Source organism: Lacerta agilis, chromosome 2 (genome assembly GCF_009819535.1).
Source record: "Lacerta agilis isolate rLacAgi1 chromosome 2, rLacAgi1.pri, whole genome shotgun sequence".
In the NCBI taxonomy this organism is placed as follows: domain Eukaryota; kingdom Metazoa; phylum Chordata; class Lepidosauria; order Squamata; family Lacertidae; genus Lacerta; species Lacerta agilis.
Genome location: NC_046313.1, coordinates 87,244,467 through 87,253,563, shown reverse-complemented (window position 1 = coordinate 87,253,563; position 9,097 = coordinate 87,244,467). Strand labels below are relative to the sequence as shown.

The 9,097-nt window shown below is 43.4% G+C and overlaps 1 pseudogene; it reads left to right on the top strand.

Annotated features, from left to right (window-relative positions):
- Positions 1-780: 780 nt before the first annotated feature.
- On the top strand, positions 781-972 carry LOC117043076 (annotated as a pseudogene).
- Positions 973-9,097: the final 8,125 nt, after the last annotated feature.

Sequence of the window (9,097 nt, the reverse complement as noted above, 5' to 3'; positions counted from 1 at the left end):
GGGAGAGAAAAGGAATGAAAAAGTAAGTCATTCAGATAAGGGTTGTGATACAAGTTGACCTACCAACAAGAGATCTGGCTAGCCATTGCTACCTCAAAGACAACTTGCAGATTTTTCTGACCCCAGGAGTTTTGATATCTAATTTTCTCTTAGAAAGAGAGCCTGTAAAACCTTGTGGTTTAAAGATCACAGTATTTTTTCCCCTGGCTTCTGATAACAAAATTCCATTATTTACTCAGTGCCAGATTAGCAGGAGCCCTGGCTCAGGACCTACCACTGACTCCATCCAACAAATTAATTGTTTGTACCTCTTCCATTAGTGCAGAATAAAAAATGACCTTAAACGGTGCCATGCATTTTTAATTGTGCCCAGCCAAAAACATACAGATTCTGACATGCCAGTGCTATTTTACTCAGCAATGACTGCATATCCCATTGGAATGGTACCACTGAGTACTGTATGTTTGTCCGTGTGTACATGAACTCTGCCAAAACCACAAAGGACCACATTTTCCTAGAAGCTCAAAATAGGGCTAGGCTTCTTTCTCATCCTACTGGATTCTGCTCCAAATTGAAATGGGGATTTCCCATTTCTGAACACAATATTGAATCATGCTGGCTCTAGATTCTTTGCAGCTGGAAAGACCCTTTCTATTTGAAATTACTTTTAAAATGGGACTGTTGAACTTCAGTCTTCAGTCTATAGACCACTATCTGTTGGTTGACTTCTAGTGGCAGCACTAGCCTACTGTCCACTCATTACCATTGTCAATTCATGGGGGTGTCACCTGGCAGGGGAGACACCTTGATCATGAAGGTGGTTTTCCCAGGGTGAGGCTCATCCATTGCACTGCGGGTGTGCTGACCCTTGCGGTTTCCCCAAATGTCTAAAAAAAAAAAGCCCCAAAAACTCATGGGGGTGTCTCCCCTCTTTAGTTGCTGACAGTGAAATGTGACTGGGCATGTTGTTCTCTGGAGCCATCTTTTCATTGACCAGCCTAGATTATAGGGAGGTATTCAAGCCCTGCAGCAATAAATCTGTGCCAAACTAAGCCCAGTGTGAGTTAGTCAATCAACTTTTTGATGTGGCCACCATGTTAGTGACCAAGTTTTGATTGGTTCCCATTTGGCCCCACCAGAGCCCCCTGTCAGTGTTTGAGTGAACACATGTGGTCTTAAGGTGAGGAGGAGGAGGTGGCTGTGCATGCAAGTCCTGCCTCCATACCAATGTGCAACAGTTCTACCTCTGACCTTCACATGTGGAACACAAAGCCTGATGAAAGATTCAAACCACATTCAACTGAATTTGATTAGAAGCCTCCTGGCAGCTGATAACTCGAGATGTTCAGGGTTCATAGCTGCAGAGAGGGTTCTAATTTTGTCCAGCCAAACCCCCGAGTAGGGCTCCATGTCAAAAATATTTTCCTACAAGCCTCACTGAAAAGGTGTGTGTGTGTGTGTGTGTGTGTGTGTGGCAAATGCCTCAGGTCACATAAGAAAAGTTCTCTTCATTTTTAGTGTTCATGTGGTGTGGCTGTAATCATGCAAATAATTGTTTCCTTTCTAAAAGACAAGTTGAAAATGGAGTGCAACAATTTACCTTGTCAATGGTGGAAAATCGTAACTCTGTGGAAAGTGAAAGTATCTTTATTATAATTTAGTGTAAAAAAAACAAAATCAGAATTTGACAATACAGAAACACCCAAATTTTCTGCTCATTTTCTTGAGCTCTGCACCTCTGAAAATAACCTTCAGATTTACATTAACGTTGCAGAAAAACAGCAGTCAGTTCTCAAGAGAGCCTGGCCGATTCCATTACATACCTCACCAGTGTCCAACTTGGCATTCTCAGGAGTCGCTGACAGATGTGGTTTCATGCCAAGCCAATAATTCCCTGCCATTTTCACATGACAGCGCAACTCATTGTTGGAGCAGAAGCTGTGATTTTCAAATAGGGAGTCATTTAATCAGCAAGCATTTGCCCACAACTTAATTTCCTTTGTCCGTGCATGGACTGCAACAGTGATGGTTGCCTTCCCCCACCTTACTCATTAATTTTACTGGATGTGAAGTAAACCTTACCTTACCTTACCTTACCTTACCTTACCTTACCTTACCTTACCTTACCTTACTTTACCTTTGTATTGGATGAGAATATAGTTGGTTGCCTTATATATTGAGTCAAACCCTTGACCCATCCAGCTCAGTATTTTCTACACTGAGAGGTTGTGCCTCTCCAGGGTTCCATGAAGGGGACATTCTCAGCTGCAGCTGCAGATGCTGGGAATTCAATTTGGGACATTCTGCAGGCAATGTAGATGCTTCACCAGTGAGCTACAGCCCCACTCTCTGGATCTCGATGAATATTTCATGTTTGTCAGTGGTGAGTAGGCATCCCCCAGTACTAAATTTCAAGTGTTTGAGATGCATGTAGGAATCGGGTGGCTATGTGTCTTCCTAAACAGAGTGCTCTGTTGGGTGGTGTCCTCTGAGGGGCTTCTTGCCCAAGTCCAGTTTAGAAAGGAGAGTAGGGTTTCTTGGAGCAGTATATCAGCTGTTTGCCCCTGGAAAGCAAACTGAATGAGCACACAAGTCACTTGGCGACACACCTTCCCCATTGTGGTAAATGGTGCTTCCGTGCACCCTGGCTTCCACCATGTTGTTTCGTTGCTCCAGAAGTAGTTTAGTCATGCTGGCCACATGACCCGGAAAGCTATCTGTGGACCCCATAGTCCCCTTTGACTGGACTTAACCATCCAGGGGTCCTTTACCTTTACCTGTGGTAATATGAATTTCTATTTAAAGTACAGTGATCATTTCTAAATTTGCACCTATGCATATAAATCTTCTTGTTCAGATTTTATGTAAATTCATGTCCTCTTTTTTGGTGATGCATTTTTTTGGCAATGTGTAAGTGGCCACCTTATATAGAAACATATCTAGTTAGCCATGCCTTCAAACCACAGGATCTCTGTTTTTCCAAGGGTCTACACCATGTGACTGTATTGTGCATGTAAATATCTCAGCCACTTGTGTGACTGGCAGTGTGAGTTTTGGCATTCTTCTGAATAGGCTGGAACCAGCTCAGTTGGAATGATCCACACCAATGGCCTTGCCTATGTCATTCAAGTATGCATACACACATCCATCAGCCATGTGGGTCAGAAAAGGAAGAAGCCACTACCACATAGCCCAGGGGTAGCCTGGCCTGTAGTGAAGTTAAAATAACGGGGGGGGGGGTAGAAACCTAATGTAATGACATTGCAACAGATGATAACATGCTTATTTCCAGGTACAATGAAATGTCGTATAAATGGACAGTCAGACATTATTATTATTATTTTCTAGTGATGGGGAAGGTGATGAGAGAGAGAAAGGACATACAAATTGACACAGAAATGTATTGGGAGCAATCACTGCAATTGCAAATATCAACCATTATGTGAAGAAAATTTGAGTTGAAATAGGCAATTTGCACTCTAGTCTGACAATAGCATGGAAACTGGCAAAAAAAAAAAAAAGTCTCCAGGAGAAATCTTACACATGTTACCTTCTGTAAATAGGCCATTATTATTTAAATTTTACTTTGAACACACTGGTGCTTAATGATGGTGACCCTAATCCATCAGCTTCTTCCAAAATACACACAGAAATGCAGGGTTTCTCTAAAGGGATGCAACTTACAGAGTTGCCCCTGTAGTAAGCTGAAGTCCAAATGCACACAGGCAGCAGCTAGCACTTTGGTTACAGTTTGCTCCAAATTATCCTGTAACAGTGTCCTATTGCTTTCCATAGTTGTTTTTTCCTTTTTCTTTAATAAATAACTAGTAGATGGAAGGGTGATCCAGATCATGACCATGATATGGGGGAAAGGACTTTGCCCCTGCTGTGGTCCTGATCACAATCTCCCATGCCCCTGTCCCCATTGCAAATAACAAGCAAGCGAGAGGGTAGCTGAGTCCCATAGGGGGGGGTCAAAGGGTTAAAGACCTTGCCATGTTTCCAATCTGGTTCATCCCCAGGCTAATCCCTGAAGGCAAACTACATGGCAAACCTAAAATCATGCAACAAGTTGAAGCCTAAGGTTGTGCCTTAATTGGATTTGAACTCATGTCTCTTCTATATATTCTATATATTCAAGAGCAGTCCTCAAAATCTATTATTCCAAGCAGATCCTCGGACACACCAAAATCACTGGGCTTATGCTGCATTCAGTGGCTTGGGAGTTGCTGCCTTTGCCATATATTTATCCCACACACAAAAATTGCCCTGCATTACAATAGTTTTCAAACTCCTGCATAAGAAAATCTTCTTCTTTTTTCCTTTTTAAAAAGCAAAATTGGAGTCACTTGACGCCTCTTGATATGTTCTTCTAAAAGGATCCAAAGGATCAAATGAAAAGATTAAAAATGAACAAACAGAAAATGAGCCTCTCATATGCTGGATACCTCATTACCATCCCTTCATCCTCTTCTATCCCTGACAATAAAGCATTGTCGTTCATAGATTTTGAAGTTGGTGGACGATCTGCTATTCAAAACAGTTTTTGAGCTCTGCTCGAAGTCCTCAGCAACAAAGGACTTTGTGATTCATGAACTGGCTCTCCTCGTACCCCGATATCACATTCACCAAGGTGGAACATGGAAATCTATATTTACATGGCCAGGGTCAGGGAGAGAGACAAAGAGCAGACTGGCATTTTGATGGTGGCAATAGGTGGATGGCATGAAGACTATGCACAAATCCACTTTAGGCTGCCATATGTAGGCACCCTAACTCCCTCTGGTTTGGGATCATTATCTCCCAGCCTCTGTTTTCTGCCTTTTGGTGATCATGATCTACTACTCAAGAAGATAATAAGAGTCCAGTTGGATCATCCCAACTGGTACTACAGCTTGTTTCCAGGACTGTGAGCCAGTGTGGTGTAGTGGTTAAGAGCGGTAGACTCGTTATCTGGGGAACCGGGTTCGCGTCTCCACTCCTCCACATGCAGCTGCTGGGTGACCTTGGGCTAGTCACACTTCTCTGAAGTCTCTCAGCCCCACTCACCTCACAGAGTGTTTGTTGTGGGGGAGGAAGGGAAAGGAGAATGTTAGCCGCTTTGAGACTCCTTCGGGTAGTGAAAAGCGGGATATCAAATCCAAACTCCTCCTCCTCCTCCTGGCCAGCCAAATCTTTTCAAGAATCCCACAAGCAGGACAGGAAAGTGATAGCCTCTCTCTCTCTCATTTGCCTACCAGCAACTGCCTTTGAAACTGCCTCTTGAAATCTCATGGCTTTCAATTGACCTACCTTCCATGAATTTGTATAATCCTCTTCTTTTGGCTGCAGTCCTGTGCACACTTACCTAGGCATAAGCTTCACTGAACACAATGGGACTGACTTCTGAGTAAACGTCAATTGGATTGCAGTGTAGCACAAATCTAAGGCCATCCTCTCATCTTGTGAGAGTGAGTGCGGCTTTTGTGATTTTAAAGTGTGAATGACAGCACCTTGGCACATTTCTTTATTTAGCCAATTTCAGCACCACTTAGCTACAATAATCTCTCAGTGGTGTATATGGGGTTTTAGGTTTCTCTGTTCCACATTCTGTAATGTTTGCTTTGATTTTATATTGGTTTTCCTCTGTATTCTTATTGCTGAAAAGTGCTTTTGGGCCTTTGGTGAAAAGCAGCCTCAAAATCTTATTAATGACGAAAAATAATATTAAATGAATATAAACGGTAAGGATGGTGGCAAGTGACACTAAGGAGAAGTCCAGACTGCAGAGGAAACAGATATATCTGTTGCTGTACAACTGTGTGTCCACTGCTGTAAAATCACCCTCTCCTCTTCCTCCACGCAGCATTAACCGCAGAGGGAAACGGCTTCCTGTAGGATCTGGCCACATGGTGAGATAAGCTTTACAATATAAAAAAACAAGTCACAATAATATCAAAATAAATAACACATGAACATGTATTCAATGCAAAACAATGCAAAGCGCAGCAGGCAATTCCCCAGTCTGATGAGTAGAATGTAAATACCTATAATTAACATAGTTATTTCACTGATTAACAAACTCCCACACACAATAGTTCTAAACACACATTTTAATAAACTATCATCAATGAAATGGTGGTTGCATGCTAAAGATGATAGCTGGTTACACGGTAAATATAACTGAGGGATGGCTGGCAAAAATAATAATAATCTATTTTTATTTAAATCTTTATCATGAACCATGCAGCTACTATGAAATATGAGGAAGATGAGGGCATGGGGAACATTACCTCATCACAAGGGCTAGAGCCTACAGAGGACTGACTTTCTAGGAGATTTCTATTCCACTTCTGCTGTAATGCATGACATTAAGTGAAGCGTGTGAGGGCATGGCAGTGGGCATTCATTTCTAGAGGGGCGGTCCAGGAGAACCTCCCACCAGTTGCTGTGCCCCATGTGATCAGAACTAACACTAGAAAACTTGGAAAGCGCCAATGAATGTACTAAGTGTGTCCGACTGTTTCAACCTTCTGTGAGCCAACAGTCAGCATGGACAAATTATTGGGATGCTTTTGTGACAGGCAGAGAATAATAATAATAATAATAATAATAATAATAATAATAATAATAATAATTTATTTATACCCCGCCCATCTGGCTGGGTTTCCCCAGCCACTCTGGGCGGCTTCCAACAGAACATTAAAATGCAATAATCTATTAAACATTAAAAGCCTCCCTAAACAGGGCTGCCTTCAGATGTCTCCTAAAAGTCTGGTAGTTGTTTTTCTCTTTGACATCTGGTGGGAGGGTGTTCCACAGGGCAGGTGCCACTACCGAGAAGGCCCTCTGCCTGGTTCCCTGTAACTTGGCTTCTCTTTACAGGTAGGTAGCCATGTTGGTCTGCCATAGTCAAAACAAAATAAAAAATAAAAAATCCTTCCAGTAGCACCTTAGAAACCAACTAAGTTTGTTCTTGGTATGAGCTTTCGTGTGCATGCACACGAAAGCTCATACCAAGAACAAACTTAGTTGGTCTCTAAGGTGCTACTGGAAGGATTTTTTATTTTTTGGCTTCTCGTACTGAGGGAACCACCAGAAGGCCCTCGGCACTGGACCTCAGTGTCTGGGCAGAATGATGGGGGTGGAGACGCTCCTTCAGGTATACTGGACCGAGGCTGTTTAGAGCTTTAAAGGTCAGCACCAACACTTTGAATTGTGCTCAGAAACATACTGGGAGCCAATGTAGGTCTTTCAAGACCGGTGTTATGTGGTCTCGGTGGCTGCTGCCAGTCACCAGTCTAGCTGTCGCATTCCGGATTAGTTGTAGTTTCTGGGTCACCTTCAAAGGTAGCCCCTGATAGAGTACATGACAGTAATCCAAGTGAGAGATAATTAGAGCATGCACCACTCTGGTGAGACAGTCTGTGGGCAGGTAGGGTCTCAGCCTGCGTACCAGATGGAGCTGGTAGACAGCTGCCATGGATACAGAATTAACCTGCACCTCCATGGACAGCTGTGAGTCCAGAATGACTCCCAGGCCTTCAGGGGCACAGTTATCTCAGGGGCACCTGGTCCTTCAGGGGCACAGTTATCCCATTCAGGACCAGGGAGTCCTCCACACCTGCCCACCTCCTGTCCCCCCGAAACAGTATTTCTGTCTTGTCAGGATTCAACCTCAATCTGAAGATTCACATTCAACTGAGCAGCAACTGAATGGGTTGAAATGACAAATGAGGGATGGTAAATGAGTCTCAGTAGCTTGCTGTTTGACTTCAGCAGGGCAAGATACAGGTATGATCCAGCATCAGTGGGCCTCAGGAGGGCAGCAGTCAGTGGAGCACATGAGAAATTTCCAGTGACATCTCTAGCCTCATCCTCCCTCCATTTCCATCTGACCTGGACAGCTCTGTTTATGCCACCATCCCAGGAAACCTTGCTTCCTTTGCTTAACTTGACACCATGTCCCAATTGTGTCAACATGATGATGAGCAATATTATTCCTCCATACAAACAGAAAAAGAAGAGGTCGGGGACGCTGAACCAAAATCTTTATCATCAAATAATTTTTCTTCTCCAGGGGTGGTTGTGTGTGGCTGTATTTAACAATATCTGAAATGCTCACACCCCGCATAAACAAGTTGAGATTTACCATAGCTCCTATATGGATGACAGGTCTATCAATAGCTGCTAGTCATGATAGCTAAATGGAACTTCAAAGATGGGTACCTCCAAATATGCCAGAGACATAGAATGGTAGAGGGTTCTAGCTTCATGCTTTGTCTCGGTGAGTTTCCTATTAGCTAGGGAAATGCTGGAGCAGAACTGTCCTTAGTTTGATCTAGCTGGAAATTCTTTATTTAGTCTTATTGGCTGGTGTGCAACCAAAACATACTACATATTTAGTAAAGCCCTATTTTAAACAAAAACAAAGCTCATGCTTGTATCAGCTGAGAAGAAGAACCTAGTCTTAGAGCATTGTGCTCCTTGTTAAAGGTAAAGGTAAAGGTAAAGGGACCCCTGACCATCAGGTCCAGTCGTGTCCGACTCTGGGGTTGCGTCGCTCATCTCGCTCTATAGGCCGAGGGAGCCGGCGTTTGTCCGCAGACAGCTTCCAGGTCATGTGGCCAGCATGACAAAGCCGCTTCTGGCGAACCAGAGCAGCGCACGGAAACGCCGTTTACCTTCCCGCCGGAGCGGTCCCTATTTATCTACTTGCACTTTGACGTGGTTTCGAACTGCTAGGTGGGCAGGAGCTGGGACCTAGCAACGGGAGCTCACCCCGTGGCAGGGATTCGAACTGCCGACCTTCTGATCAGCAAGCCCTAGGCTCTGTGGTTTAACCCACAGCGCCACCTGGGTCCCTATGTTGTTAAAGGTACCTGGTGCCTATTCTTTGTCTTCAGCACAATTCGATTTTCAGAACTGTCTAAGCATATTTGAACACAAATTTTCCGCTAAATATGTGTTTCAAATTAATGGGAGATGTGTTGAAATCCCTTAGGGTGCTTTGAAAAACTCAATCAAGAGTTAATCAGCTAGAACCACTTATAATTTGATCAGCCACATCTGCTAGCCTACTTCTACCATGAAATCTTAATGTTACAGGATAAAATTT